Source organism: Rhineura floridana, chromosome 13 (genome assembly GCF_030035675.1).
Source record: "Rhineura floridana isolate rRhiFlo1 chromosome 13, rRhiFlo1.hap2, whole genome shotgun sequence".
Taxonomy (NCBI): Eukaryota; Metazoa; Chordata; class Lepidosauria; order Squamata; family Rhineuridae; genus Rhineura; species Rhineura floridana.
In genome coordinates this window covers 23,034,007-23,040,006 of record NC_084492.1, presented here as the reverse complement: position 1 = coordinate 23,040,006, position 6,000 = coordinate 23,034,007, and positions in this window count along the sequence as shown.

The window sequence follows — 6,000 nt, the reverse complement described above, 5'->3', positions numbered from 1 at the left end:
ACTGTTCTTTGATTTCAGAGCCGGAAGAGTAAGTGAAAGTGAAGCTTCCCAAATTAAAACCGATGAATATCGGCTGCAGCATTGTCACCTCGCTATTTCGTTCGCGCTGGTTGCATGACTGATGACAGCTGCAGATGCCGATAGATTTTTGACCTGTTCCAGAAATCTGGCACTCTGGAAGAAAGAAGTGGGGGGGGGGGAGAAAGAGAAACGTGGCAAAAAAAGAAAAAGAAGTAAACTCTGCAGTCTGTGGAGGAAGAAAAGGAGAGAAGGGTAGCTGACAGCTCAAGCGGAGGAGGAAAATTAGAAAGGAAAGCCAGCGTACTCATACCATATGTGCTCAGAGCATCTCAGGACAGCTGGAAGAAGCATCGCATTTCCCTTTTGCATGTCCAAGACTGTGATACTTCCTTTTAATATGGCTATCAATAATGCTGAATGATTAACACCAAGGGTTTATGTTAATTTCATTATAAGCTTTATTTGTTGCCTAGTGTTGAATTAAGACTGTCAAATCATCCTTCTTCTCCATTGCGGAGGACTTTTAAAAAGCCTAACACATAACATCTGATCATTAATATGTTAATAACGCTCCTGTTTTCATAGATATACCAGACACACAAGGAAGAAGGAGGGGTAGAAGAAGAAAAAAGAGATCTGTCTGAAGTAAGGGGACTGTTGTGGCAATCGGCTCCCAGGGCGACATCTTCTGATGAATAAAGAGGAATATCTTTTGGAATCATCTTTACTTTTTTTTTTTTTTTTTTTTAAGGACATTTTGCCATTTTTCAGTGTTCTTTTGTCAGTTCCGGCACATCCACACAGGGATTTGGGCAAAGGTTAGGTGTGCAGTGTGCAGCACCAACAAGTTCATGGTGTGGTAGTTGTCCGCATTCCATAAGGGCAAACTGCTTTATCAGCAGAAACTGTGCCGCATGCATGACTAGCTCCGTGGTAAGAACTGGGAAATTATGAATGGAAATTAATCAATGTATAGTTATTTGTAAAAAAAATAAAAAGAATGGGGTACATACAAGAAAGTGCTACCCATTTTCTCAAGTGCTCATCAAGGGGTTGTTTCCCATATTTCTAGATTGCTCAACTATTTACTTATTTATTTAAAGCATTCTTACCCTGCTCTTTAGCCAAAAAGATTCCCAGGGCAGCTTGCAAATACCATTAGTGAGACAGTCTCTGCCTTCAGACTTGCAATCTAAAAGGCATGACACACAAGGAAAAAGGAATGGAGATGGATGAGGGAGGAAAGCAGGCTCAGTGCTTAAAGGTACAGTTTGTAGAATGACTAGCTGGGATAGAAACAGTTTAGTTAGCCTGAAGAAAGGCTGCTGCTTGGTAATACTTGAGGGAGAGTCAAAGGCAGCTGATGTCTCATAAGAGCTGATGGAAGGGTCATGCTTATCTTTCCTGCCTCAGCTCTGCAGCCTGTTGGAATGGCTGCTGCTAGGTGACAAACTAATTAGTTATAACAATCTCTGAGTGGTGCAAGATTCCAGGCGTTCCAACACTTATCCAAGGTTTGGTTTCCTTGGAATGAAGGTCAGCGGAGACTATGGTGTTCTTAGGATATATGGTTTTATTTACACATATAAGCAATCTGAGCATAAGATAGAGGGGTTCTCAGGATTAACAGTCCAATAGATCTTGCTTCTCTGTTAGGCTCGTAGGAGAGTCTTCCCAGCCATAGTTTGGATTCAGACACAGAGAGCAAGCAAGCCTCTCTGTCTGTTCTCCATTCCCAGCCTTTTCTCAGACTAACTCTAGATACATAGAGAAACTACTTCCTTGAAGGGGAGAATCACTCTCCTCCCAGATTTTCTATGTCAGCAGGACTTCTCTGGACCACATTCTTACATATTCATATTGATCCATCCAGAGAACAAAGAGCCAGGACAGGCCAGAGTGATTAACTTATCAAAGGAACTTGTTTGACCCATGAAGTGACTTTCTGAGGAATGGAAAGCTGCTTCCCTCATGAAAATGATATGCCCTCTGCTACAGCATGCAGTGTGACTTGCCTCAGAGAAACTCCCAGTAATGTGCAGACTATCCATAACAGTGCCATGTGTTCTCCCATACAACATCCATCAAAACTTCATCATCAGAGATTTCCATGTGACAAGTTATGCTGTGCTTGGCTTTATGTGTTCACATGTCAATCCTGTTTTGGACACAATCAATCCATCTTTCCAGGGAACTCTGGAAATTGAAGCTCTGTGAGGGGAACAGGTGTTGTATGGGCTAAAACAATTATGTGGCTCTATCTCTAGTAAAATGGCTACTCTACTAGAGATAGAGTAAAATGGCTAAAAACTAAATGAGCAATAACCAGATCTACCTCTGCCCTCACACAGACTAGCAGAATAAAGCAATCTAGCTTTCTCCAGTAAAGTATATAAAAATAGCCTACTCACGACTTCACGTATACAGTGATGCAGGCACAGCTTAGGAAATCAGAAAGATTAAATGTAGGTTACTTTCACTCCATAGTTCCCAGCTTATGGCAAGCAGCCCCACACCTGCTTTCTCTCAACTTCCTTAACAAACTACAATTCGGAGGATTCTTTGGGGAAGAACCATGACTGTTAAAGTGGTATCATGCTGCTTTGAATGTATGGTGTGGATGTCATCTCAGCCTCTTAAACACTGTGCTTTACTAGCACATTACATTTCTACTGTTGGGGGTTGAGACTTGGATTTTTCTCCTCCAAACCATCTTTGGGTGACACTGTTGGGCAAATGAACAACACTGTATAGAACAATCAAAATAAGCTAACTTAACAGCTTAAAACTAAACAGGAGCGAGAATAAATCTAAACACAGAAACAAAATAGTTCAAGGCTTTAAAAAAAAACTGTTTCAAAAAGCATTCCAAAGAAGTTCACAGAAGTGTATACCATTCATGTGGGTCTTTCCTCCAGAGAGTTTTGGCTATTATACACGGTTCTTTCTCAACAAAGGGGAAGGTCTGCAGCTCAGTGGCAGAGTACCTGCTCCGCATGCAGAAGGCTCCAGGGTCAATGCCCAGCATTTCCAGATAGGGCTGAGAATGATTCTTGCCTGAAACTCTAGAGATCCAAGGCCACCTTGATGAGCTTGATGGATTCAATAAAAAGCAGTTTCCTATGTTCTGATGTTCTCTCACATATACTTTATCCTAACAACCTGATGACAAGCTGAAGAGACAGTGTCTTGCTCAAGGTGGTCTTCAGAACTATGTGGGGATTTGAAGCTGGTTCTCTCAGTCCTACTCTGACACTCTAACCGCTACAAAACACAAACTCTTATGTACTCCTTTTGTGTATTCCAAGGCTAAGCCTTGGGACTTCAGAACCAAAGTCTCTCTCAAATATGACAAGAGTCCTTGCTTCTCTTACAAGAAATCCATTACTTGCCCTTTTTTTAGGGGGTGGGAAAGCTAGAATATATAGGGTAGGAAATATTCTATTTATTCCTCCTGGGAGGTTTTGTGTTTTTTTAAAGATAGAACTCTAGTTTGGCTGGTTTGGTCTGGGCTATACAGCTAACAAATGTCAAAACGTATGGACCACCCCATTTATCAAATAATCTACTCTTTGACTAGATAGGCACTATAAGCGATCTGGTATTGATCTTTGCAGGCCAAGGCTATTGTTCATCTGAGCATACAGCATGGCAGCAAGAATTAATGAAAGAAACAAAACAATGCACACGAAATCTCAGCACCCAACTTCTTTGTTGTTGTTGTTTGTTTGAGTTTTGGTAAAGTTTTTTTATGTAATATCGAGAACATATTACTATGTACAAAAAAAAGGGAATGCAGGAGGGGGTGAGCGTACATGAGTGTTTCATCTGAAAAGGGCCAGCAGAGACCGGAGCAGGGAGCTACATGCTCTCCAACCAGTGGGGAGGACTTGGGGGCAGACTTCTGGGGCCAACTCAGCAGGTTCCCAAGGGTGCCATGTGGTAATGGTGGACCAGAGGAGAGGGTAGGGCACAGATGAGGAACCTCAGTCCTGGGAGTCAAATGAACCCCCCAAGCCTTTCTATCTAGACTCAAGACTCTCACCTGGACACGTCCCTCACCAGCCCTCAAGTGTTTTCCCAGCTTGGAAAGCATTATTCCTCTGATCATGTTCCTTGCTTGCCTGGATGGACGGTAGGGAGAGACTATATAGAAATTAGCCTGCTGTACAAAGACAACATTCATGTGTGTTGATCTGCCCACTTTTGCCTTGGGCCCCACCTATCACTGGCATGTGGCCCCCAGAAGGCTGCCCAGATGGGAATGTGGCCCTCAGGCTGAAAAACATCCCCCATATTTGGTGTAGGGCATGTTCAAGGGTGCAGTTCATGGATGGCGACAGTGGTGCTCAACAGAGCTGGCCGGCTGCCTGCGGGAACTTGATGTGGACAAATCTATCAGTTTAAACATATTTTTAAGTCATCCCAGCATTTGGGATGTAAACACTGACTTATTATTGTTTATATTGTGAAGCTGTCCTGTGCTCCACATGAGAGGAAGGGTGGGGTAAAAGAATGATGGAATCAAAGGAATACGTTTTTAAAAAAAACAATACTTACTCTTAGTTTTTCATTCTTCCAATCTTAAATCTGTCTCCCCCATTTTTATTTATTTATTTATTTATTTATTTATTTTATTTTATTTTATTTTATTTTATTTTATTATACTTGTATACCGCCCCATAGCTGATGCTCTCTGGGCGGTTTACAGTAACTAAAAACATTAAAACAAACACAATTTAAAACAGATCTTATAAAAACAATTTAAAACACAATTTAAAAATTTAAACAGTATAAAACGCATGCTAAAATGCCTGGGATTTTTTAAAGCCGGTACTAAACTTCACACACATTGTCATGTGCATTTCTCATAATATATACATTATTGTACGCAACTTTCCCAAATATAATCTTTTTGTCCCCTAATGATAACTTTTGGTGCATCATGTTCCCTAAATACATGCTTCTTTGTTCACAGTTCTTGTTGTGGGGAAAACTACATCACAACAGTCAGAGTAGTATAAACGCAAAGGATAGCTGCATTCATGTACCAGCTCGGACCAGTACAGGCAATGGGGTAGGGAGATGCCTCAGATCTGCTTCTACTACTCTTGCATTGCTGCAGCTTAGTTGGATATAAGGAAGGGCGTGTCCATTTCAGTTCTCTCTGTTCCTCATTTTTCCAAACTTAAATTCAGTTCTCTATGTTTCTGCAGCAATTTGTGATTTCTTTTTTTAAAAATCCTCATGGAAATTCTCCAGCATTTCAGTGCAGATTTCTCCAAATAAACACATTTTATGTGCAGTTTTGACTAATGTACACATTTTTGCAAGCAAGTTATCCTAACAGAACGCATTCTTACATGTTATTTTCACTAATACATTTGTTTTTATGCAAGCTTTCCCCTAACCTATGCATTTTTGTAAACACTGGTTGGAGAACTGCATAGCACAGTTCAGATATGTGTGAATTATTTATTTATTTATTTATTTATTTATTATATTTATACCCCGCCTTTCTTTTCATGACAGAAACCCAAGGCGGCTTACATATGGTTCCCAGGCAGTCTCCCAACCAGGCACTGACCAGACCTGACCCTGCTTAGCTTCAGCAAGGTGCTGGCCTCATGTGCCTTCAGACCATAGCCTGGGACCAATTCTGAATTCTGAAGGATGGCTGTGTTCCAGTTCTCGTATTGTTCAGAACTTCAAATTTGATAGAGTCAGCTTGAAATGCAAACTGGATCTAATTCCTCACCCACCTGTACCTGGGTGGGAGTGGGGACAGAGCAAGGTAGTGGCAAGGTCAGAGTTGTGCAAACCAGTAGAGCCAGGGCTGGCACCAAAGGGCAGCCAGGTCGGGCCCTGGCCGAGGGCTCCTGTGACCCAGAGGGGCTCCTGAAGGGTCCCTCCTTAGGGTGAACCGGTAGCACTCCCCTTCTGTGATCCTCGGCAGGGTCGACTCCCTGTCTGTGCACC